This window comes from Schistocerca cancellata, chromosome 5 (genome assembly GCF_023864275.1).
Source record: "Schistocerca cancellata isolate TAMUIC-IGC-003103 chromosome 5, iqSchCanc2.1, whole genome shotgun sequence".
Classification (NCBI taxonomy): domain Eukaryota; kingdom Metazoa; phylum Arthropoda; class Insecta; order Orthoptera; family Acrididae; genus Schistocerca; species Schistocerca cancellata.
In genome coordinates, this window is record NC_064630.1 from 706,666,762 (window position 1) to 706,692,452 (window position 25,691).

Sequence of the window (25,691 nt, forward strand, 5' to 3'; positions counted from 1 at the left end):
AGCTCAAGCAGAAAAAATATTTCAGTAAAGACAGGAAAGGTCTAATACCTATGTCAGATCTTAACACTAGAGTGATGCATCACCTTGACTTACTGTACGAAACAAGTTGCCCAGTCATTGACAAGTAGATCATAAAATTATTATTTACTGGATCTGTAGGCATAAAATATCTATGTTAGTACATCTATTAAATTTTATTTTAACCAATGCTGCAGTGCAGCTAGAAACTAGATATTAAACGAAATGACGAAATATACATATAAAGCAATCCAAGAAATATCATTCACTTGGCATATGGCATTTCATAAGGCAGTAAAAAAAATCTCTCAACTAGAAAGACAATAGTCATAATCAGGTGTATAGAAATAAAATATTTCTCAAGTATGAGTGTGTATTATTAGAAATGCTTTCTATGAAGAAATGTCAATAGTGAGGTTAATGGCAACCTTTTTTTCACCTAATGGTTTTTCTCCAGGCTACTGGCACAGCTGCATACCCACAACACATTACGTGAAGGTCACTTAGCTTTCTTACCGAAATATTTACGACAGCAGGCATTGTGATACATTCACACATTTACACACATTTCATAACCCTTAAAGTACGATTCTTGGTTTCCTAAATCCTTTTTCACAAATCAGAGCCCCTAACCACTACTCCTTATTCCTTACCTTTTTACACATATACATATTCACCGACACTTCTTCAATATTTCATCATTATAAATAAGTAGCATAATGAAATTCCTCATATAGCAACAGCTTATTGATCATAAACGTACCTCAGCAGCATAATACATATTGTCATCATAATAATAACGTCATAACACCTCAATCAAATCTCAAAATCGTCAATCCTCCAATAATTTCAAAACCTACCAAAATTCTCTGCTCGTTTCGGTAGTGTCATGTGCCTTAAAAGCACTTATAAAATCATGATCTCATACCAAATACATCATTCAAAGCTCTCATAGTATAACAATGGTTCCAAAAAAAATATGAACAGTTCACAAAGTGCAGACAAAATACAATTTCATAGGTGTGAAAATATCCAACTGTGTAATTGCGTAAACATCTGTCACTGATGTAGTAAAATAAATGTTTGTCTCTCTCAGTTAAATGATCAGATAGGTGTGTAGTTCTGTGTTTGAGAATTATGGTACCGATGTGTAAAGTTGTATAAACAAATACCATATTAGCTAGGGCTCCTTGTGCTTGCCAACCACATGGTACACAAAGTAAGTGTGTAACCCCCCTGAGGATTAATGTAATTATACGCTCAGGTGTTACAGATTACAGCAATGGAATGAAATGTATCACAGAAAACCTTTGCATCATTGTAATTTAAAAATCTTTTAAAATAAATGTTTTAAGTACAAAATTAATCACTCAAATACGTGTCCTTTAGCGCTAAATGTGCATCTTGCTGTAAGATAATTCTGTGGAAGTGTCATAGTTTTCGTCCTCCGAATGCTAAGTTCTGCAGAAGTCAATGTACTTACCTCATCATAAACAAAAGTGATATGCTATGCGTATAGATATTGTAGTTATTACGCACATTACCGTGATCAAGAAAGCGCTATACTGTAAAGTATTGTTGTGCCACAGAAAAGGCTGTCTCATTGTGGCTATACCACAAAAGTTACTACTAAAACATGTTTTACTTTCCAGAAGAATTCAGATATGAAACAGATACAGCCCAAAATCAATAATATAAATTGTGTCACACATTAGTAGCGTCATGATATAATCGTGTAGCTGTCAAATAAACTAACCACTGTGTCATCTGGTATCTCTCAGAAAGTACTTTAAATCCAGAATGTATTTTCAGGTAAACCAAAATGTTGCATTAAAATCTCATTAGCAATATATGTTCTAAGTATGTAAGCCTTATAGTCGTTACATAATCGTGCAACTAACAAGCAAGAATGTACACACACAATAACACTGTGTCCTCAGTTCACTATAACAATGCATTTGTAATTACTTGTCTAAATAAGTTCCCTAGGTTCTTGACTGGATAGTTAACTTTAAAACATAGTTGCATGTTAACAGTTTCTAAGTGTGACAAAGAGTACTAGTAATGTGAAGTGAAAAATTTAATAGCAAAGACTAAGTCAAAAAGCAGATTATCTCTCAATAAACGGTTTTACGTGTGAAATGTGGTGTAAAACATTACTCTTCCTAGTACGCAGAGTTTCATCTTCAAAGCAATTATCATGTTGTATACATCGGTAAAGAATACTGGAATTTTTCTCAAGGTTAGCGTCTATGTTATTTTTCTCTGAGCCAGCCAGCGCACGTGGCTGCCTGTGGTGCAACTCATTGTCTGTCTCTTTATTGGCGCACATCGTTATTGGGATTTGTAGATCTAACTTCTACAAATTCACCTTATCAAGAGGGCCCTGCCATGTTTGAATCCCGCCAGTTCTGATGAAATTCAGGTCTTTCATTGCGATTATTTCGTCTGTCGTCATGTCAGTAGTTTCTGTAATTTTTTTTCCTGTGGGTTACTTGGTGGAGAATTTCTCCATGAATCGTAACTGCGCAGTGGACCGTTGCATCTGAAGTTATTCTGTCTCCCTTGATAAAATTATTTTGGTTCCCATATTGTCTGTTTCTCTGATTGTCTCTGTCATATTCATTACTAAGGAGAGGTGATCTTTCCCTGTGATTATTACCACTCTGCCAACGGTTGTCACACAGGTGGTGACTGTTTTCGTCATGATTTACGTTGTAAGAAGAGCCTTTTCATGTCCAGTTATTATTTCTGTCATCGCGGAATTTTGACGGATGTGACCTGTAATTGTTGTGCTCCTGTTTTTGCGTTCCGCGATTGTCAGCGTCAATTTCCAATTCTTGTAACAGTCCCTGAAAAGCTGCAATGTCGTCTTTGCAACGTTCTGCCAAAATAATATGTCATAAATGATCAAGCAATTTGATTAAGCAAATGCGGATGAGTTCTGAGGGGCTGTATGGGTTTGAAAGATACTGATTCTTATGTAACATGTCTTCGAAATATTTGACAAGACTGGAAAATTCAGATTGTTCGCAATGTTTCATCATTATGATGCTATGTTTTACTCGGTCTTGTGTAGCTTGAGACCAATATGTTGAGAGGAAGACATGATAAAACTCTCCTTCGCTGTGACAATCGTGAATGACCGATCGTATTCTTACAGCTGGGTCATATTCTAAGTAGCCAAACATAAATTCTAACCTGCTCTCCAATGACCAGTTGGGGAAAAACAATGAGAGAATTGATGGAGCCATGCTTGTGGATGAATGTTGTTGCCAGAATTCTTAAATGTTTTGAATTTACATGTAGTAATGAACAGCTTATAGTCAAAATCATCATGTCCGTGAGTCGCATATCGGTCATTGTTACTTCGTTTCGGCGGTTACATCTCCAAATTCGGTGTACCTTACTAATTTCTTTCATAATTTTCAAAGTTCCCTGTGTTATTTTTATGGGGATGTTCCGTATTTCTATGTCCCTCTTCCCGTATTGGAGCGCAAGTGTCCTCTGAAATATGTAATTCTTGTATTACCTGTGTCAACTGATCTTGTACTTTCCGGATTTCTCTTTTGTGTTGCGTATGAATTTGATTCTCATTTCTTCTGTGTCAGTGAAGGCTACAGGTCTTGTGTCATTCAGATCAACATCCACCTTTGTAGATAAGCTAGTGAACTGTTCAAAAGTTCGGCTACTTTATCCGATAGTGAACTTATTTCCTCAGTGTGTTTTTCTGAACCAAGTTTCAGAGTGTCCATTTGTGTTGAAATCATGTCTACTGTGTCCTTTAAGTTTTCCTGAGTTTTTGCAGGTTGCGTAACCGAATCGGTAGATGCAACTGAGTCAATTTTAACTTGCAAGTTTCGTGATTTTCATGAACAATAGTTTGCAGCACCTTTATGGCTGCTTCGTGATTCTGTAATGCGTTTTCAAGATGCGAAAAAATAGGTTGAAAATGCTCACAAATTTGTGTTTTTACGTCATTACAGACTTTTTGACGTTTCGATTCGATTTTAAGTAACTCAGCTGTTAAACCTTCACGTGTTTGTTCAAGTGTGGTGTCTAACTTTTGAAGCTGCTGCTGTTACTGTTTTTGATTTTGTTCCATTGAGTCTAACTGTTGCTGTGTTTGTCTCTGATTTTGTTCCATTGTGTCTAACGTTTGAAGTTTTTGTCCCATTTGTTGCATTCATTGTAATAACAATGCACTGGTGTCTGAAACATGTTCCTCAGTGCTATTCGGCACTGCATTTGAACCGGCAATATTCGCATTTTGAAAAGCAGAAAATGTGTCTCGACTTATTTGAGAAAACTGTGAGGACGCAAAACCCGAATCTATAGTATTTGCAAGATGGTATCCTGTCATTTAGGATTCGTGAGGCGAGCTGTTGCCGACCGATCGATCGATAATGCATCCCTGTTCACTAATTGTTACACTGTCTACACCATTATTTGCCGGCCGCTCCATTTCCCTATGCACAATTACCAAATTAGTGCTTTGAATGTCTGTTAATTCATTACACGGTGTTGCTGATAAGCTACATTCGTCATCACTTTCATTTCTCAATTTACTTTGGAGCCTAGTGTTACCTTTTTCACACGCCATAATTATCACGTATTTCACACGATAATAAGAAAAGCACAATTTGAAGAGCAAAATCAAGAAAACACATTAGTATAGCACTGAAAATAATATCTCGTTAATTGCAAGCGCAGCTGCGAAATACTTGGTGCAAATCTGCATGCAAGACACAACTGTTTTAATGAAATACTACAACTACTAAGGAAATTCTCTCTATAATTACGTGCTAGCAATAAACAATATTTACACTAATTACACAAACTATAAGAAAAAATCAGAAGATTCCAGTGAGGTATCCTCGGCTAAGGGTAGACATATGAAACGTCCCCTTAGAAAAATTTATGATTGACTGTGCTGATAAACGTCTTACATTTTTTTTTCAAACAGCTGAGCAGAACTAAACGTACTCAGACATTTCGCTCATAAATCAGATGCGAATAATTATAGGCCTATTTCGCTTACGTCAATCTGTTGTAGAATAATGGAATATGTTTTGTGTTCTCGTATTATGACGTTCTTAGATAATACAAATCTCCTTCATCATAACCAACATGGATTCCGCAAACAGAGATCATGTGAAACTCAGCTCGCCCTATTTGCCCAAGAAATTCACAGTGCCGTAGACACTGGCGAGCAGATTGATGCCGTATTCCTGGACTTCAGGAAGGCATTTGATACGGTTCCGCACTTACGTTTAGTGAAAAAAATACGAGCTTACGGAATATCGGACCAGGTTTGTGATTGGATTCAGGATTTCCTAGAAGAAAGAACACAACATGTCATTCTTAACGGTTCAAAATCTGCAGATGTAGAGGTAATTTCGGGAGTACCGCAAGGAAGCGTGATAGGACCTTTATTGTTTACAATATACATAAATGACTTAGTTGACAACATCGGTAGCTCCGTGAGGCTATTTGCAGATGACACGGTTGTCTACAAGAAAGTAGCAACATCAGAAGACTCGTACGTACTCCAGGAAGACCTGCAGAGGATTAACGCATGGTGCGACAGCTGGCAGCTTTCCCTAAACGTAGATAAATGTAATATAATGCGCATACATAGGGGCAGAAATCCATTCCAGTACGATTATGCCATAGGTGGTAAATCATTGGAAGCGGTAGCGACCGTAAAATACTTAGGAGTTACTATCCGGAGCGATCTGAAGTGGAATGATCACATAAAACAAATAGTGGGAAAAGCAGGCGCCAGGTTGAGATTCATAGGAAGAATTCTAAGAAAATGTGACTCATCGACGAAGGAGGTAACTTACAAAACGCTTGTTCGTCCGATTCTTGAGTATTGCTCATCAGTATGGGACCCTTACCAGGTTGGATTAATAGAAAAGATAGACATGATCCAGCGAAAAGCAGCGCGATTCGTCATGGGGACATTTAGTCAGCGCGAGAGCGTTACGGAGATGCTGAACAAGCTCCAGTGGCGGACACTTCAAGAAAGGCGTTACGCAATACGGAGAGGTTTATTATCGAAATTACGAGAGAGCACATTCCGGGAAGAGATGGGCAACATATTACTACCGCCCACATATATCTCGCGTAATGATCACAACGAAAAGATCCGAGAAATTAGAGCAAATACGGAGACTTACAAGCAGTCGTTCTTCCCACGCACAATTCGTGAATGGAACAGGGAAGGGGGGATCAGATAGTGGTACAATAAGTACCCTCCGCCACACACCGTAAGGTGGCTCGCGGAGTATAGATGTAGATGTAGATGTACCTATTCTGATCGGCACTAAACTGACACACAATATTTTTAGTGCAATGCAACCTGACTTTCAAAAATCCCTACAAAAGAATGGCCCTGACTAACAATAACATATACCTTTCATGAATCACTTACCTCACAAAAATCTTCGTTACTCAAACTACTGCAATACAGCATGCGCCAATACTGCCAGCTGAATGAAAGATTCTAACTACTGAAGGCAGTAACTACTGATAGGCATAGTTAGCAAATAAAAGATTTTGATAGACAACAAACAATGTATTTACCTTAATTGTGTTCAAAAGTCATAATATATATATCAGTTCATGAAATGCAGTCTTACAAATTTACTGTGTCTGATGGACACACGTCCAGATCATCCGCTCTCAAAACTCCGCCATCTCTTCCCCCACTTCCACCACTGCTGGCGGCTCACCTCCAACTGCGCAACGCTACGCGCTGTGACAGCCAACTACCCAACACTACAATGGCGACTATTCCAACAATGCAAACCAGCCACAGACTGCACACAGCCAGTCAGTGATTTTCATATAGACCGCTACATGGCGTTACCAACATAAAAACCTAAACACCCTACTTACAATACTTTACAAAGTTTCATTATTTTGAAATATTATTTTAGTTTTCGTAATACATATATCACAGACTTCAAGTTCCTCTCTGACATTTCAATGACCTTCATTAGTAAAAAACAAACACTTCACAGTCACATTGAAAGTACATGTTTAAAATTATCTTTAAAAGTGAAAGTATCTAACCAAAATTGTTTCCTTTTTAATGAGTGAAAGTATCAAAGATAAAATTGTTCCAAAATAATTATTCAACAAACCGGCATCTGACTGTGTCTGCGAACTTGTTTCGTGCACACCTCCATTTTGCCAGTAATGAAACATGTATTTGACTCAGCAATCAAGTTGAAGAGAATAATGCCGTTTGTGCAATGGCACTAAGATGGTACTGAAAAATTAACTTTTGTTACTGATGTTTACTTAATGAAATTTTGTCGTGACTTGAATAATGCCAGTTGTGCAATGGCGTAAAATTAGTTATTTGAAATAACTTTGCTCTGACAACTTTAGTTATACCAAAATACATTTTAAACCATGAATAGCACATATATATTGCCTAGAGGCCTCATTTTCTTTACGTTCTTTCATTTGGTTGGTAACTTTACTTTACTACTCGTTTTCATATTCAATACAAGCAAAGGATGTGGATTATGATTCAGGCTGTTAGATGTAAACACAATGTTGATCTCTCTCTCTCTCTCTCTCTCTCTCTCTCTCTATATATATATATATATATATATATATATATATATATATATTGCTAAAAATTTAAGTGATATACGAAAACTATCATTTCCAACATTTTTGTAGCACAAAATCAGTTGTACAAAAAATTTATTTTACAAAACCTTTACTGCTTCAAAACTTGGACGTACAATTCCTAACTCTGAGCATTATCTAAAAAAAACATTTTGAAATCATTTTATAGCTTCTCCCATTAATGTGGTAACGTTTGCTCAGTGTAGAACCTGAAAACTGCGTAGCGCGAATCCTACTTTAAAGCTGTCACCACACGTGTGCTTCCTCCGGGCACCTAGCTGCGACGACCGAGTTTTTTACTGCACTTGCCCGGCTCTCTTAACCTTCAAAGATCCTCCTACTGAAAGATATTATACTCATTCCACCTTGCGGTTGGCAACTATCGACTTTATTTTCTGGATATACCCTGATCAGATCTTAGCACATACCTTTCAACCTACACATAATTACACATATAAACTACTTACAATCGATATTGGTGATACAAACTGACCTGAGAGTCACTTGCAGGACAGTGTCTGCATTTTACCGTGTCTGTATTCCTTCGGAATCGAAAGTATGTCTGAAAGAACGGTCACTGCTGACGATTGACAACTGTATAACATTATGAAATGCATTCGAAAATTGCGAAAACAATTATACAAGAGCTATATGGTATACTAGTAAAATATGAAAACCTGTGCCAAACTGGGATTCGAATCCGGAGTTCCCACTTCATGCGAGCCGTTGCCTTAACCGACTCCGCTATTTGAGCGTCAACTGACCCAAACTCCCATATTTCACTCTGTGTCCACGTCCTGCACTTGAATGGCTGCACTGATACCTGCAGAAGGAGGAACTTATTTATTATTGCTGGGGCTGTCTCATAGACACTGAACAGTACGTCGTAAAACACAGAGACTGCAAAATAGTATTTTGGTACACTTCTCAGAGACACCTGAAATAAAAAATTTTCTGTAATTCTTCTGCCTCTCATTTATGTTGTAAACATGTTACCTTTGCAAAGTCCTTATTTTGGGTTTCTCCTGCTCCACTCTCCTTAATTCGTAATTTGTAAGTAAGGGAGCATTCAGCTTCCAATAAACATTTCTACTGGAAGTCGATTACTTCTGTAGCTTCACTCTGGTAATAAAACACAATGATAGCAAAAATTTACAGGCCCGTTTCTGATATAGTGGCACTATGTCCTAAGTCTTAAGAGATGTAAACACAATGAATTCTGTTCGGTGAATGTATATGTATAGTAATGAGTCTTCTTATGTCACCTACAATGAGTCAGTCTTACTTTAATTTGTGACCAGTATTCACAGTTCAGATACGATTTTGCGCCTTGTCGTTGGCGAAAGACACATAATGTCCTGTTTTAAAAACTCGGCCCTCTGCTTTCTACGACTGCGTCCAGACGGACCAACACATTTACAAACACCTTAGCTTCTATATTTACTGATAATGCTCTATCGCTTAAAATTTTCCCAGTTCCTGCCACTTCAATATAGTGTTTTGTTAATATCGCCCTACTTGTACTTACAGATGAGCTTTCAGTGGCACTGTATCCTGCAGTTTCATACGGTTTGTTAGAATCAACTTCTTGCAGGAAGGTTATACCGATTCCGGACGCGTATAAGAACAGCTGGAGATATGTCAGTTTAAATTTTATTTAATGTACAAATTATATAATTTCGGTAAGTCATTATTGCCTTTTAAGGTTGTGAATTACTTATTTTTAGTTATATCTATCTTCTGCTAGCATGTAGCGAGATGCTTTCGAATCTTGCTGCGGACCATGGGGTGAATACATAAGGGGCTGTGTGCGATCAAATGGGGTGGCGTGTGTTTATAGCTTGTCTTTTTCACTAAAATCATATCAAATCACCATGTTCTCCATTCAAAGGAAGTCTGAAGTAACTAATTGTATTTTCTGATACATCAAGAGTTTGGTCTGAAATTTTACTACCCATCCGGCTTGAACAGTACATAATTTGTGCGTAGTTGGACATAAATGCCCCAGAAACCTTCATAGTGTGTGGAAAAAATTGGTGTTTGATATCTCAAAGCCATTTTTAAATGTTATGATGAAAGCTTATGTGCGATATTACGAGGGCAGTTCAATAAGTAATGCAACACATTTTTTTTCTCGGCCAATTTTGGTTGAAAAAACCGGAAATTTCTTGTGGAATATTTTCAAACATTCCCGCTTCGTCTCGTATAGTTTCATTGACTTCCGACAGGTGGCAGCGCTGTACGGAGCTGTTAAAATGGCGTCTGTAACGGATGTGCGTTGCAAACAACGGGCAGTGATCGAGTTTCTTTTGGCGGAAAACCAGGGCATCTCAGATATTCATAGGCGCTTGCAGAATGTCTACGGTGATCTGGCAGTGGACAAAAGCACGATGAGTCGTTGGGCAAAGCGTGTGTCATCGCCGCAAGGTCAAGCAAGACTGTCTGATCTCCCGCGTGCGGGCCGGCCGTGCACAGCTGTGACTCCTGCAATGGCGGAGCGTGCGAACACACTCGTCGAGATGATCGACGGATCACCATCAAACAACTCAGTGCTCAACTTGACATCTCTGTTGGTAGTGCTGTCATAATTGTTCACCAGTTGGGATATTCAAAGGTTTGTTCCCGCTGGGTCCCTCGTTGTCTAACCGAACACCATAAAGAGCAAAGGAGAACCATCTGTGCGGAATTGCTTGCTCATCATGTGGCTGAGGGTGACAATTTCTTGTCAAAGATTGTTACAGGCGATGAAACATGGGTTCATCACTTCGAACCTGAAACAAAACGGCAATCAATGGAGTGGCGCCACACCCACTCCCCTACCAAGAAAAAGTTTAAAGCCATACCCTCAGCCGGTAAAGTCATGGTTACAGTCTTCTGGGATGCTGAAGGGGTTATTCTGTTCGATGTCCTTCCCCATGGTCAAACGATCAACTCTGAAGTGTATTGTGCTACTCTTCAGAAATTGAAGAAACGACTTCAGCGTGTTCGTAGGCACAAAAATCTGAACGAACTTCTCCTTCTTCATGACAACGCAAGACCTCACACAAGTCTTCGCACCCGAGAGGAGCTCACAAAACTTCAGTGGACTGTTCTTCCTCATGCACCCTACAGCCCCGATCTCGCACCGTCGGATTTCCATATGTTTGGCCCATTGAAGGACGCAATCCATGGGAGGCACTACGCGGATGATGAAGAAGTTATTGATGCAGTACAACGTTGGCTCCGACATCGACCAGTGGAATAGTACCGTGCAGGCATACAGGCCCTCATTTCAAGGTGGCGTAAGGCCGTAGCATTGAATGGAGATTACGTTGAAAAATAGTGTTGTGTAGCTAAAAGATTGGGGAATAACCTGGTGTATTTCAATGCTGAATAAAACAACCCCTGTTTCAGAAAAAAAAAATGTGTTGCATTACTAATTGAACTGCCCTCGTACATCATATTCATTGTCAGGAGAACAAATGTGTTTTGGTACTGATTTTTTATAGTTTTTCCATTACTGAAATCCTGATAAAATAAGACATTTATCTCTGAAATTCACATGGATCCAAGTATGTTCATAGAACACATGCGTTCCATTTCAAAATTGATCAGCTTAAAACATTTTTGGTAGTTAAAGTGTATTATTTATCGCAAAGTAAGATAAGTTTTGACCTTTTACTTTTGAAAAATAAGCTAAATAAATTTAACTATGGGAGAGTTGACGAACAAAAGGCAGGTTCTGCAACATATCAGCCCCAGCAATCCACCCCGCGCAAAAAATTGGGCTTTTATTCCTACAGTACGCAATTATGACCTTGTGAAAGTAAAGCATTTCAACTACAAGCGCACCGGTTGTTCGTCACTCACAGCGTTCCACAGCAGCCGCCTAATGCCCGAACGTGAGATACTAAACAGTGCTATGAGTTAGGCGTTTGTGAATTACTGTTTTGAAGTTAGTAACATGGATTGTTCATAATGCCAAACTGCGCGGTTTTCAACCTGCAGCTGGTGTCAGAGTTCTCTTTGCTTTCAATCATTCTATGGTACTATTCACAAATGCAGTGTAAGTGAATGAAACAAATTAGAGTGTCATTAAAGAAGTAACGGAGCACTATTTAATTATTAACATCGCTCTTATGTGTTAGTTTCTTTGATTTTTAGAAATGGCACTGTTAAAGCGGAGTACATTTGCAGGAACGCGCTATTCTTCAATGAGACTGGTGCGATTAAATTGTAAACTGAAAATAGTTAACTTTATTTCATTAGCATTCCTCAGTTCCTTCGGTCTATTCATTTTCAATTTGAGATTATATACGTCTGCAGAATATCAGTACGAGAACATTGTTAAAATGATATTCAACCTATATGTGCCAGAGGCTGACATATGACTTACTCATATAACTTACATTCTTTTGCATAGAAGAACGTGTTCTCGAACAAATTTCGAAACATCTTGGGAAAGATGACGTCCACCTCCCACCTCCTCTTTCCTCGCTTTCAACATCCCGGGAGTAAGAGGGCAATGGTTGTCACTCGACTGCACTTCGCGCTCGTGCATTAGTCGGCTGCAGTGGGACGGAGCAAATGACCCGCCAGGTTAGCCGAGAGCGCTAATGCGCTGCTGCCTGCACTCTGGTAAGCGCACCGGCCCCGAATCGAATCCGCCCAGCGGTTTAACGACGGAGACAGGTTTGCCGGCCAGCCTGGATGTGGTTTTTTGGCGGTTTTCCACATCTCCCTAGGTGAATACCCGCTTGGTTCCCACGTTCCGCCTCAGTTCCACTGCTCGCAGACGTCTGAACACATTTACACTCTTTCATGGATTACACTAGGCACAGACAGTTGTTGTTGTTGTTGTTGTTGTGGTCTTCAGTCCTGAGGCTGGTTTGATGCAGCTCCCCATGCTACTCTATCCTGTGCAAGATTCTTCATCTCCCAGTACCTACTGCGGCCTACATCCTTCTGAATCTGCTTAGTGTACTCATCTCTTGGTCTCCCTCTACGATTTTTACCCTCCACGCTGCCCTCCAATACTAAATTGGTGATCCCTCGATGTCTCAGAACATGTCCTACCACCCGATCCCTTCTTCTAGTCAAGTTGTGCCACAAGCTCCTCTTCTCCCCAATTCTATTCAGTACCACCTCATTAGTTATGTGATCTACCCATCTAATCTTCAGCATTCTTCTGTAGCACCACATTTCGAAAGCTTCTATTCTCTTCTTGTCTAAACTATTTATCGTCCACGTTTCACTTCCATACATGGCTACACTCCATACAAATACTTTCCGAAACGACTTCCTGACACTTAAATCTACACACGATGTTAACAAATTTTTCTTCTTCAGAAACGCTTTCCTTGCCATTGCCAGTCTACATTTTATATCCTCTCTACTTCGACCATCATCAGTTATTTTGCTCCCCAAATAGCAAAAGTCCTTTTCTACCTTAAGTGTCTCATTTCCTAACCTAATTCCCTCAGCGTCACCCGACTTAATTCGACTACATTCCATTATCCTAGGTTTGCTTCTGTTGATGTTCATCCTATATCCTCCTTTCAAGACACTGTCCATTCCGTTCAACTGCTCTTCCAAGTCCTTTGCTCTCTCTGACAGAATTACAATGTCATTGGCGAACCTCAAAGTTTTTATCTCTTCTCCATGGATTTTAATTCCTACTCCAAACTTTTCTTTTGTTTCCTTTATTGCTTGCTCAATATACAGACAATTGGGGTACACTAATTCCGTCCCGGGGGGTACAGGGTGGCGGCAGGAAGGGCATCCGGCCACCCCTTCAATTAACCTTGTCAAATCCGATTAACCATGCCGACCCTGCATCATTGCATCAGGCACAAGCAAAAGAAAGAAAGAAAAGAAAGTGGGACAGAGCAAATGAAGAAACAACCTTTGCACACGTAAAGCTGTGTATCATGAAATGTCATAACTGCGTTCTGTCAATACTACGGCCCAAATTTTACACATGTGATGGGTTGCCAATCTCCTTAAAAACATACAAATCAAGTTGGTGATGTTTCCTTGGTATAATTTTCGGTAGAAACTTGACTCAACTTTTGTGTACCAGCAGACTCAGTTGTGTCCATCTTCTATTGCTTCAGATAGTGAATCCGCCAATTGTTGTCAACTGTCCAGTTCTGATCAGAATTTATCCTTGGCAGTCGGACTGTTTACTGTTTGTTGCCTTGACATTGCAATTATCGTCTATGTTATCAGCTTCAGCTCTTCTATTAGACTGGGCTTGACTCTTAGGTAATGGGTCAGTATTCCGCCTTCCTATATTGCTAAGACTCCTTTCATGTACGCCTGAAGTATAATTACAAAACTGTGAACATCACTACTTGTAACGTAGCAAATACGTTACTCTGCTAATGTACAAATTTGGTCCTCTACTTTTCTTTTTATTTACACTTGATAATAATACTCTAAATTTAAATAGAAGAATTTGAAGCATAAAGTGTACACTGTCCATAATGTTTTGCTGGTTTCAAGTAGCTTGTTAATCATTTCTGAATTTCGATGGCTGTCGGTTGCTCGTTTTCCTTGGTGAGTTCCGGTATTCTTCGAGAGATAGATTTCCATTGTCGATTTTACTTTTCATCCGCTTAGGAGGGCATGCAAACTATGAGCTACTGCGTAAATGAAGCTGCGTAACACAGGCTACGCGAGGCGGCACGAATAGCATGTAGCTTGTAAACACTGGCTGCAGCGGAAAAACCGCATGACCGCTACGACCACCGAAGCGGAACGTCTACATTGCTGCAATACTCACACTGTCCACAGACTTCTGAAGGAACAATAAAGAGGGAAGTGCTGGAACAGATCAGGAGAGCCGGAACTAACCCTTAAACTCGTCGCCGTCGTGTTTTCCGTAGCGTAAATGGACGCGGTGGCGGGGGCAACTGAAATAACAGACTCACAGCCGATCCGCTAACAGAAAAATATTTGCCCGGTGCCACAGTGGTCTCGTGGGCCGAAAATATCGGTTTGTACCGTAATTTACACCCGACGTGGGGAAGGCTTACGTGTCAGTTCCCTGGCGCCAAACGCAGTGTTTACCGAATTTCCCTGATGGCAAATGCAACAGAAAAAAAAGAATTGTGATCCATATAAATCGGTTATGATTAGAACAAATAAGACCAGGATCATTCTACAAGTAACTAAAATAAACTTCTTAGTTACTTAACGGTAGAAGAACTGTCATATTTCAGTAAAACAACAATTCTCGAGACCAAATTGGTTATAAACGTAAATGTAATTTTGACATGCCAGATTTCGGAATTTCAGGATATATCTTTGGTTAGCAAGCTCAGTTTTCAAATAGTCTCTGTTCATTATTTTGTTATTTAGTTTCGACATTTTTAAGAACACTTTCTCTTAGTTTGCACACATGCATGTATTTAATCACACGCACAACCATGCGTTCGCTTTGATAGACTTCGCGATACAGTTTTATGAAATACATTGCACGTTGTGAAGATCAATGCTGGACAAGTTACTACAATTATAACGCAGAAAAAACAGACATTAAAATAATCTGCTGTCATATTCACAAATATTCATGCAGGATGAATTTTCAGTGCGTACGTCTAAAGGAAGTAGTCTACAGTTGACAAAACAAAATTGTTCCCATTTCTGGCATTCTCGGTGTGTGCAGACGCCTCACAAATTGGGCAATACTTTCGACCAGTCATTTCACATGCTAGGCTATAATGGCACTATATCGTAATACCCAGAGAGATGTACTACACACAACACTAGAAATTAATACCGATTAAACATTATACACAGAACCATAGGACGTCGATAGTGGTCGCAAAATATGCATTAATTGACTTGAACGTTAAATTATATCCGAATATGCTGTTAACGTATCCGTGCAAGCAGCTCACAGCTGAAGTGCTTGGGCGTCACTCTTTGAATCAGATTTCGGATCCGCCATCTAGCTAATATTTTTTAATTCCCCGTTATGTGGCCAAAGGACGGTGAAAGCTTGTCTTATTTTGATGAGTGCTACACTGGTACATGCTATTTTAGTCTTTAAGGGAAGCACTGTAGCAGGAGCAAACAAAAACTGTATCACACAACTCACAAAAATTTAAGAAAAGTCGTATAACTTATTATTATCCTTCGCTTCATAAGAGTGAGATAACATTGGTAGTCTGAGGAGTAATTGATTTTGCCTGCCGGAGTGGCCATTCGGTTCTAGGCGCTACAGTCTGGGATCGCGAGACCGCTACGGTCGCTGGTTCGAATCCTGCCTCGGGCATGGATGTGTGTGATGTCCTTGGGTTAGTTAGGTTTAAGTAGTTCTAAGTTCTACGGCACTGATGACCTCAGATGTTAAGTCCCATAGTGCTCAGAGCCATTAAGTAAGTGATTTTATACCAATCAGAGTGTTACCAAAAATTTACCTTTCACGAAGCTCGTATTTCAAGTGTAGATCAGGGTAACTAATCGAATAATTATTCATTTCATGGCAGAAATGAAACTGGTAATGTAAGCACCTACTTCAACAGGAATAAAAAAAATGGCTCTGAGCACTATGGGACTAAACATCTATGGTCATCAGTCCCCTAGAACTTAGAACTACTTAAACCTAACTAACCTAAGGATATCACACAACACCGAGTCATAACACGAATCCTTTTGCGCTTTAGTCGGAAGTACTGGTGTTCACTACCAGTCACACACTAAGTTACCGAAGGTAAAGTTTTGTCTGTGTGCATAAAACTATTCACAGAAGTAGCGTACAAAACGGGGAAACAAATGCACCACAAAATATCGTGACAACGATAGTGAGTAAGAAGGAACATAATTTTAACGATCAGCTCATAACTTTTTGCCTCTAAGGAAAATTACAGATAGCCTGACGAAAGAAATTCATCTATTCTGCTTAATGGGTCTGAATAACATATTCAAATTGTGTCCAACAATATTCATTAAAATTCCGCTTGGGTATGTATAACGAACGGAAAGAGATAAACGAGTACGAAACTGCACGACCTCCCAGTTGACAGCAAACGTGCAGAATGTGGTTTTCTTACGGAAATTATAGTTCGTTACTCCCTCATTTCCAAGGAAAATACACTCCTGGAAATGGAAAAAAGAACACATTGACACCGGTGTGTCAGACCCACCATACTTGCTCCGGACACTGCGAGAGGGCTGTACAAGCAATGATCACACGCACGGCACAGCGGACACACCAGGAACCGCGGTGTTGGCCGTCGAATGGCGCTAGCTGCGCAGCATTTGTGCACCGCCGCCGTCAGTGTCAGCCAGTTTGCCGTGGCATACGGAGCTCCATCGCAGTCTTTAACACTGGTAGCATGCCGCGACAGCGTGGACGTGAACCGTATGTGCAGTTGACGGACTTTGAGCGAGGGCGTATAGTGGGCATGCGGGAGGCCGGGTGGACGTACCGCCGAATTGCTCAACACGTGGGGCGTGAGGTCTCCACAGTACATCGATGTTGTCGCCAGTGGTCGGCGGAAGGTGCACGTGCCCGTCGACCTGGGACCGGACCGCAGCGACGCACGGATGCACGCCAAGACCGTAGGATCCTACGCAGTGCCGTAGGGACCCGCACCGCCACTTCCCAGCAAATTAGGGACACGGTTGCTCCTGGGGTATCGGCGAGGACCATTCGCAACCGTCTCCATGAAGCTGGGCTACGGTCCCGCACACCGTTAGGCCGTCTTCCGCTCACGCCCCAACATCGTGCAGCCCGCCTCCAGTGGTGTCGCGACAGGCGTGAATGGAGGGACGAATGGAGACGTGTCGTCTTCAGCGATGAGAGTCGCTTCTGCCTTGGTGCCAATGATGGTCGTATGCGTGTTTGGCGCCGTGCAGGTGAGCGCCACAATCAGGACTGCATACGACCGAGGCACACAGGGCCAACACCCGGCATCATGGTGTGGGGAGCGATCTCCTACACTGGCCGTCCACCACTGGTGATCGTCGAGGGGACACTGAATAGTGCACGGTACATCCAAACCGTCATCGAACCCATCGTTCTACCATTCCTAGACCGGCAAGGGAACTTGCTGTTCCAACAGGACAATGCACGTCCGCATGTATCCCTTGCCACCCAACGTGCTCTAGAAGGTGTAAGTCAACTATCCTGGCCAGCAAGATCTCCGGATCTGTCCCCCATTGAGCATGTTTGGGACTGGATGAAGCGTCGTCTCACGCGGTCTGCACGTCCAGCGCGAACGCTGGTCCAACTGAGGCGCCAGGTGGAAATGGCATGGCAAGCCGTTCCACAGGACTACATCCAGCATCTCTACGATCGTCTCCATGGGAGAATAGCAGCCTGCATTGCTGCGAAAGGTGGATATACACTGTACTAGTGCCGACATTGTGCATGCTCTGTTGCCTGTGTCTATGTGCCTGTGGTTCTGTCAGTGTGATCATGTGATGTATCTGACCCCAGGAATGTGTCAATAAAGTTTCCCCTTCCTGGGACAATGAATTCATGGTGTTTTTATTTCAAATTCCAGGAGTGTATAAGTCAATAATATCGGTGTTCTGCAGGTATGAAACTGCAGATTCCAGATGACATAATGCACTATGCTTTGCCTTACGGCAGTTCTAATTTAATTTTGAAAAACAACTATTTATAGTCTGATTTACTTTTGTTTTTTTATTTACCCAAAAGATATTATAACTAACGAAAATGATTTTGAATATAGAGGAAAGAAGCCTGTTACGTGTGAGTTCGCTAGTATTACAAATCTGATTTCTGACTGTATTAAGTGCTCAACCTTGTTAATGGGCATCAGAACTTTCTTCTCATAGCACCTGAAGCGTAAAGCAATGACAAAGTTACGGGGCTGGATGTTGCCGAAAATCCCTGATTTTGAAAGTGTAGGATTTCAAGTATTTTGAGTCTACGTGCTGCTACGGATTTAATGTATGAAGTTTAGCATTATTTCTTCGTAGAGCACGCTTTCATTTGCTGTGAAGAATTGGCCCTCGAACTGGGCAGCGTAACTGTCAGGCTGGATTTTTATTAAGATGGCTTATTCCTAATTTGCTATACCGTGGATATCCTAATAGGTTACACTATCGCGTATTAGGATAGGTTAACTCAGAATAACTTCATCTTGCAACACTAGTAGCTGGATGCAGACCCATATTTGTACTAAGGAGTTTGACAATTTTGTGATCTGCGTGAAGCCATTGGGTGGTGATCCTGTTGTGCTATTAACTGTTGGGCATTACGTCACATTTTTGCTCTAGACAAAGCAAGGGAAAACCGTGTCCACGTAATCTGTTTATCACACCATTCCACGCATCGATTTAGTTACAGTTTCTTGTGTGGAACTGACGGGACCCTATTAAAGACATTATCCCCAAGAAATAGAAGCGTGGTAGGCAAATAACACACGTCAAGTACGAAGTTATTTGATGCCGCTTACTTGAGGGCAGTAACAACGGTAAACGCTATAAACGGCATATGGTAAAGGGGACTCCTTCCATACAGCAGGCATATAGGTAGGGACTATGACTTGGCAATACGCCATACAAGAAGCAAACAACGGAGTAAATGTGAGTCCAATATGTATCCAGCCACCTTCCAAAATCTGCAAGCTACATCAAAAGTAACCTACTCGAGTAAAATCAGCATGTTACGAATCTATGAAGCGGCTAACATCGTCTCCATTGAGGGAGCGTTTGAAACAATTCAAAGAGATGAATGCTCTACCGAACCGAAAGGAGACAGAAACTAAAGTTTTTGTTCATGCATGAGTAAAATGGAGAGACGCAGGAAACCATCTTACAGACTTTCCTAGTCTGATACGAATTTAACTGAGGACAATGTGGTATCTGAAGAAGAAGAGAAAGAATACACTGAAAGCATATTCTGCAATGGTCGTTTCCCTGAAGCCTGACATGAAGAAATGCTTTAAATGTACTCGCAATTGCAAATATGGACAACCACCAGCTATAACAGAATGACGACAATGACAATTTCTGCCGGATCAGCACTCGAACGCAGATTTCTCGCTTATCGTGAGTGGTCCCCTTACCACTTGGCTATCCGTGCATGATTAAAGGCCAGTCTTAACTCCGATACGTCGTCAACCAAGTGCCTACAATCTGTAGCACATCCATTATGCATATTACCGTACAGATGAGACGTTTTAGTTGAAAGTAACTTGTCAGGTAATTCAGAATAACACAGGCACTGCTGTATCGTATTTATCCGCCGACACTAGGGAAGCTACTTAGAAGTAGAATGTCTCACCTGTACGGGAATATGCAGTACATAATGAATGTACGAGAACGTAGTCAGCCTTTGGCTGTAGTGAGGCGCCCACGCCTTGTTTTCTCTCTGCTCTCTGGTGTTGACAACCTCCTCTGAGGTGGTTTACAGTATCGGAGTGTTTATCAGTTGACATTTAGTCCAGAAGGATAAAATAAGATTTGTTTGTCTGCGATTAAAAGGATTGATTAACAGTTGCCTGAGCTCGACAGGATAAAGTACCGTAGGTGCTAGGGAACTAACGGTGCGAGGAAGATGAATGTTTGTTGTTCTTGTTCTGCTTGACTCTTGGTATAGTAGCGATAATGCGCTGCCAGTCATATTCAGTTCAAATAGGGAATGTGTTGGGCAGTGTCTCTAGTATGACTCTAGGTAGAATTATGTCGCTCTTTTCATTCCTGAGCTCTTAGTGAGCGCGTAAAGATGTTATAGAAAATAGTGTCTCCCGCCAAGTACGAGGGCCTGGTCAGAATTTTCCCCTGAAGCTATGCAACCAACATTACATAACTGTCGTGCGGTTTCTTCTTCAAGACAATTCTCAGCCTCATTCTTCAGGGGCAATGAAGATGTTCCTGCATCGTTTCAATTGGAAATGTTTGGTTACCCACAATACAGCCCGTAATTGTCTCCCACTGAGTTTCATCTCTGCTCAAACGATCCGCTGACTATGAAGACAACATTTTGACACAGACAACGAGCTTTAGGCCAGCGTAGAGAATTGGCGGAAAGCACTGGCGGCTGCCTTCTATGATGAGGGTATTGGAAAGTTGGTACAACGCTACGACGAATGTCTGAGTCAGAACGGCGACTACGTAGAGAAGTAGCTGAAAGGTGTAGCTAACTGTTACAAATGAAACATTTCTGATTTTCACTGTTATTTTCATTTCGCGATCAATCGCAACTTACTTTCTGGACAGCCCTCGTAACTGCAGCCACGGTAGTTTGCGTCGGGGGTGCCGCCGCAGTTGGAACATGTTGCGGGGGCGTCCCTAGGCTTCGTACACACTTTAAACTTGCGAGTAGGCCGGTGCAGTCCGCGGCGAAGTGCCCCAGCTTCTGACAGCGGAAGCACTGTACAGGCTTCTTCCTCTCCTGCTAGCTGTCCAGCCCGAGCGCTTGGTCCTGGAGGCTGACGATCGCGGCAACTTGTTCTCCTCGTCTTCTCTTCGGGCGTTCAGGTATGTCGGTGCAGCGAGCGAGATCAGCAGCGAGCAGCAGCGATGTGGCGCGTAGTGAGTCAGCTGCACGCCTTGTTTGCTTCTCGCCTGTTGTGCTGCTTGCGAGCGAGCGTGCTTATCTCAGAGTCCGACTTCATCGACCATCATGGGGTTTCCTTACGGCCAAGCCACAATTGAATTAACTTTTCCATTGCATCATGATCGATCGAAGGCGTATGAACTTTTTATACTGGACGGAATAGTCTCCCGCCACAGGGTGCTCTCGGAATTTATTTTTCAAACCTCGCCTGTTATTGTGTACATAAAACTGGCGAATGACGAGGTGTGCGCCGGCCTCGTGCGGTGTCACGCTAACGATCTCAACTTCCTATACTCTGACGGACTTACAGGGACTGTCGTGGTTTGATCACGCTGGTTTTGGTCTCCGAACATTGCGGGTTTTCAAACTCCCGTTTGAAGTATCGTCGTGGCGGCGTTTAAACATTAAGGCAACGTTGTAAGTCACGTGGTTGAAAGGTGGAAGACGTTCGGAATCTACTGTGTCGTCAGTGGTGTCCATCAGATAAAAATTGAGCAATGGAAACACGTGCCTTCCTACTTGGTTATTGCCAGCTGCAGGACTGTCCTCACGTACGATGGCCAGCCGCGCACCTGTTTACGTTGTGGCCGGGAAGGCCATGTCCGTTCTGAATGCCTCCGATGTAGACTGGTACAGACGCCTATCGGAGATGTCTCTCTTCCTGCGGCGCCCGCTATATTACCTGTTTCTTACGCGTCTGCTGAGGTGCTGCCTGCAACGCCCCCTCTGAATCAGTCGGTACCGGGGACAACGTTTCTCGACGACGAGATGGATGTTTCGCCTGTCTCTTTTACACACCTACCGTAGTCTGCCTTCAGCAGGCAGATGTTGTCTGTCCCGACCCCATGGTTGTTGCTCATGAAGCTATACCTAAAGCCACCAGCCAACACGGAACAGCATGTTATGAACCGATGGTCGCCGAGGAGACGGAAGAGACAACGCCACACCTCTTATGATGACTGCCTCCGTCAGATGTCTACAAAAAATGACTACCCTCTTACTGATGGTGCACTTCCTCTGACATGAAGCGACGTTCTTCCCCCCTCGGTCTCCAGTCAGCGTCCATCTCTGAAAACCAGCCTCACCCCCCCACCCTGCATCTGATGTGGTTGCCTCCCTATCTGTGTCTGACACTGTCTGTGGACGCACCTCTGATAGCGTTCCATTGAATCCGCCTGGTGAGACGTCTGTCTGCTGGGCGGATGATGTCCACGCTGAGGATGACCTTTCTGGAGGCCTACAGAGCGATGGGCCCCCTTGATGGGATTGGCTCCCTCTCAGTCACAGTGATGTGCCCATCAACGGGGGCCTACAGGGGGTTCCCTGCGCTTGCACCGGTTAGAATCGCCTTTCCTCCTTTCGATGGCAGCTTTCCAAACTTATCGCGTAGCCAAGGTCAATGTCAACACCATTCGCGTGGCCACGTACCAGCTTTACTCCATGACAAACTGTACGGCGCGTACGTTGACGTTGTTCTGCTTCAGGAGGCGCAAGTATCAACTTTCAGCACATGCCTCTCATGCTTCCTCTACTGGCAGTGGGGTGACGGTATCTTCGCCTATGTAGCTATATATCTCCCTGATGCCAGAGGTATGGATCTCGCGTTTAGTGGCGTCACGATCATCAATGTCTATGTGCCATCCGGTTCAGATCACCACCGTGAACATTCCACCCTCTTCTCAGACACGGTCACGCCTCTCTTTCTGGGTTCCGGGAAGCACTGATCATGGCAGGCGATTTCAACTGCTCCCAGGTACCTAAAGACCAACTACCCTGTCACTCTGCGTGAGCAGCGCTAGCGACAATTCTTCAGCACCTCTGTCTAGTGGATTCTTGGGAGCATGTTCATGGCGATCATCTGGGGTTTACGCATTCCACTAGCTGTTCTTCCAGCCAACTCGATCGTGTTTACATCTTCCACAATACTGTCAGTGTGGTGCAGGCTGCTAAAGTCTTTCCCGTTGCGTTCTCTGACCATGATGCGTATATCTGCGGCATGAATCTCTGCCGCCAAAGGATGCGGTGTGACCGTGGACTATGGAAACTGAACACCATCCACCTTACTTCACCTGACTGCCGGCAGCTCATCGAGAGCACGTGGACACCTTGTCGTTGACACCATGGTGCCTATCAGTCTGCCCTGTCATGGTGGTGGTCTGTGCAAAGCCTGCTCTCCGCAAGGCCCATATGGGTTACGGAAGAGAGGTTGCCACGTGGCGGCGACGGACTCAGGAATTTTATTTCACCACTCACCGTGAATGTACTATGAGGCGGGTGTTCACCAGAAGGCCAGGCGATGGTGAATCGTGTGAAGGCACAGCTCATATCCCCCTCTCACCGCCATCTTGAAGGAGCTACGGTCAGAGCGCGCGCACACGACGGGTTAGTGTAAGAACGTCCATCTATGATCATGTCACAGCAGAACGACGCCACCGACGGAGGATGATGGGCAGCGTTTTGATACCAAACGGGTTATCAGGTCTGACTTCCATGCGCATTATGTTATGCTGTACTCTGAACAACATCATCACCCTGCCAACATTACAGCAGTCTCTAGACTCTCCTGTGGCTCGATTCCCGTTGGTGCGACGATAGATCTGTTTCCTAACGTCACAGAGGACGAAGTCCATGATGTTATATAGACAGATTCTACGAACAGGTCGCCTAACCCCGCCGGGCTCCCACTGGAGTTTTATCGGGTATTTCGTCCACTTCTGGCGCCAGTGTGGAAGGAAATTTTCCAGGACCTTATGTCACCTTTCGTGCCGATTACAGAAGGCTTCCTCGACTGTTACCTCATTTCAATACACAAGCTTCGGGGTACCTCACGAATTTACCATTACCGCCCCGTGACGTTACTCAATAGCGACACAAAGATCTTTAACCGGCAGTTGGATGCGTGGCTTACATGGACAGCTCGGTAGATGGTTTCCCTTAATCAAACTTCTTTGGGAGGATCTGCACTCTGTTACTATCGGGACATAATCGCCCTTGCTCACGCTCGTCGTATGCCTAGACTATTGGCAGCTCTTGACTTCAGTCGGGTGGATCATGACTACCTGGAAGGGGCTCCGCAATATGGGCTACAATGATACTACTGTCGGCGTAGTAATGTGTCTCCATCGTGGAGCTACGTCTTGTGTACTCTACAATGGCCATCTCACTCCCATCTCGATCCGTCGATCAGTGCGTCAAGGCTGCTCGCACTCTGAAATGTTGTATGCTTCAGCCATAGAACCGTAGCGTAGCGGCCTCCATCAACGTCTCTCTGGGGTGTCTCTCGGTAACCATGTACACTCCTGGAAATGGAAAAAAGAACACATTGACACCGGTGTGTCAGACCCACCATACTTGCTCCGGACACTGCGAGAGGGCTGTACAAGCAATGATCACACGCACGGCACAGCGGACCCACCAGGAACCGCGGTGTTGGCCGTCGAATGGCGCTAGCTGCGCAGCATTTGTGCACCGCCGCCGTCAGTGTCAGCCAGTTTGCCGTGGCATACGGAGCTCCATCGCAGTCTTTAACACAGGTAGCATGCCGCGACAGCGTGGACGTGAACCGTATGTGCAGTTGACGGACTTTGAGCGAGGGCGTATAGTGGGCATGCGGGAGGCCGGGTGGACGTACCGCCGAATTGCTCAACACGTGGGGCGTGAGGTCTCCACAGTACATCGATGTTGTCGCCAGTGGTCGGCGGAAGGTGCACGTGCCCGTCGACCTGGGACCGGACCGCAGCGACGCACGGATGCACGCCAAGACCGTAGGATCCTACGCAGTGCCGTAGGGGACCGCACCGCCACTTCCCAGCAAATTAGGGACACTGTTGCTCCTGGGGTATCGGCGAGGACCATTCGCAACCGTCTCCATGAAACTGGGCTACGGTCCCGCACACCGTTACGCCGTCTTCCGCTCACGCCCCAACATCGTGCAGCCCGCCTCCAGTGGTGTCGCGACAGGCGTGAATGGAGGGACGAATGGAGACGTGTCGTCTTCAGCGATGAGAGTCGCTTCTGCCTTGGTGCCAATGATGGTCGTATGCGTGTTTGGCGCCGTGCAGGTGAGCGCCACAATCAGGACTGCATACGACCGAGGCACACAGGGCCAACACCCGGCATCATGGTGTGGGGAGCGATCTCCTACACTGGCCGTACACCACTGGTGATCGTCGAGGGGACACTGAATAGTGCACGGTACATCCAAACCGTCATCGAACCCATCGTTCTACCATTCCTAGACCGGCAAGGGAACTTGCTGTTCCAACAGGACAATGCACGTCCGCATGTATCCCGTGCCACCCAACGTGCTCTTGAAGGTGTAAGTCAACTACCCTGGCCAGCAAGATCACCGGATCTGTCCCCCATTGAGCATGTTTGGGACTGGATGAAGCGTCGTCTCACGCGGTCTGCACGTCCAGCACGAACGCTGGTCCAACTGAGGCCCCAGGTGGAAATGGCATGGCAAGCCGTTCCACAGGACTACATCCAGCATCTC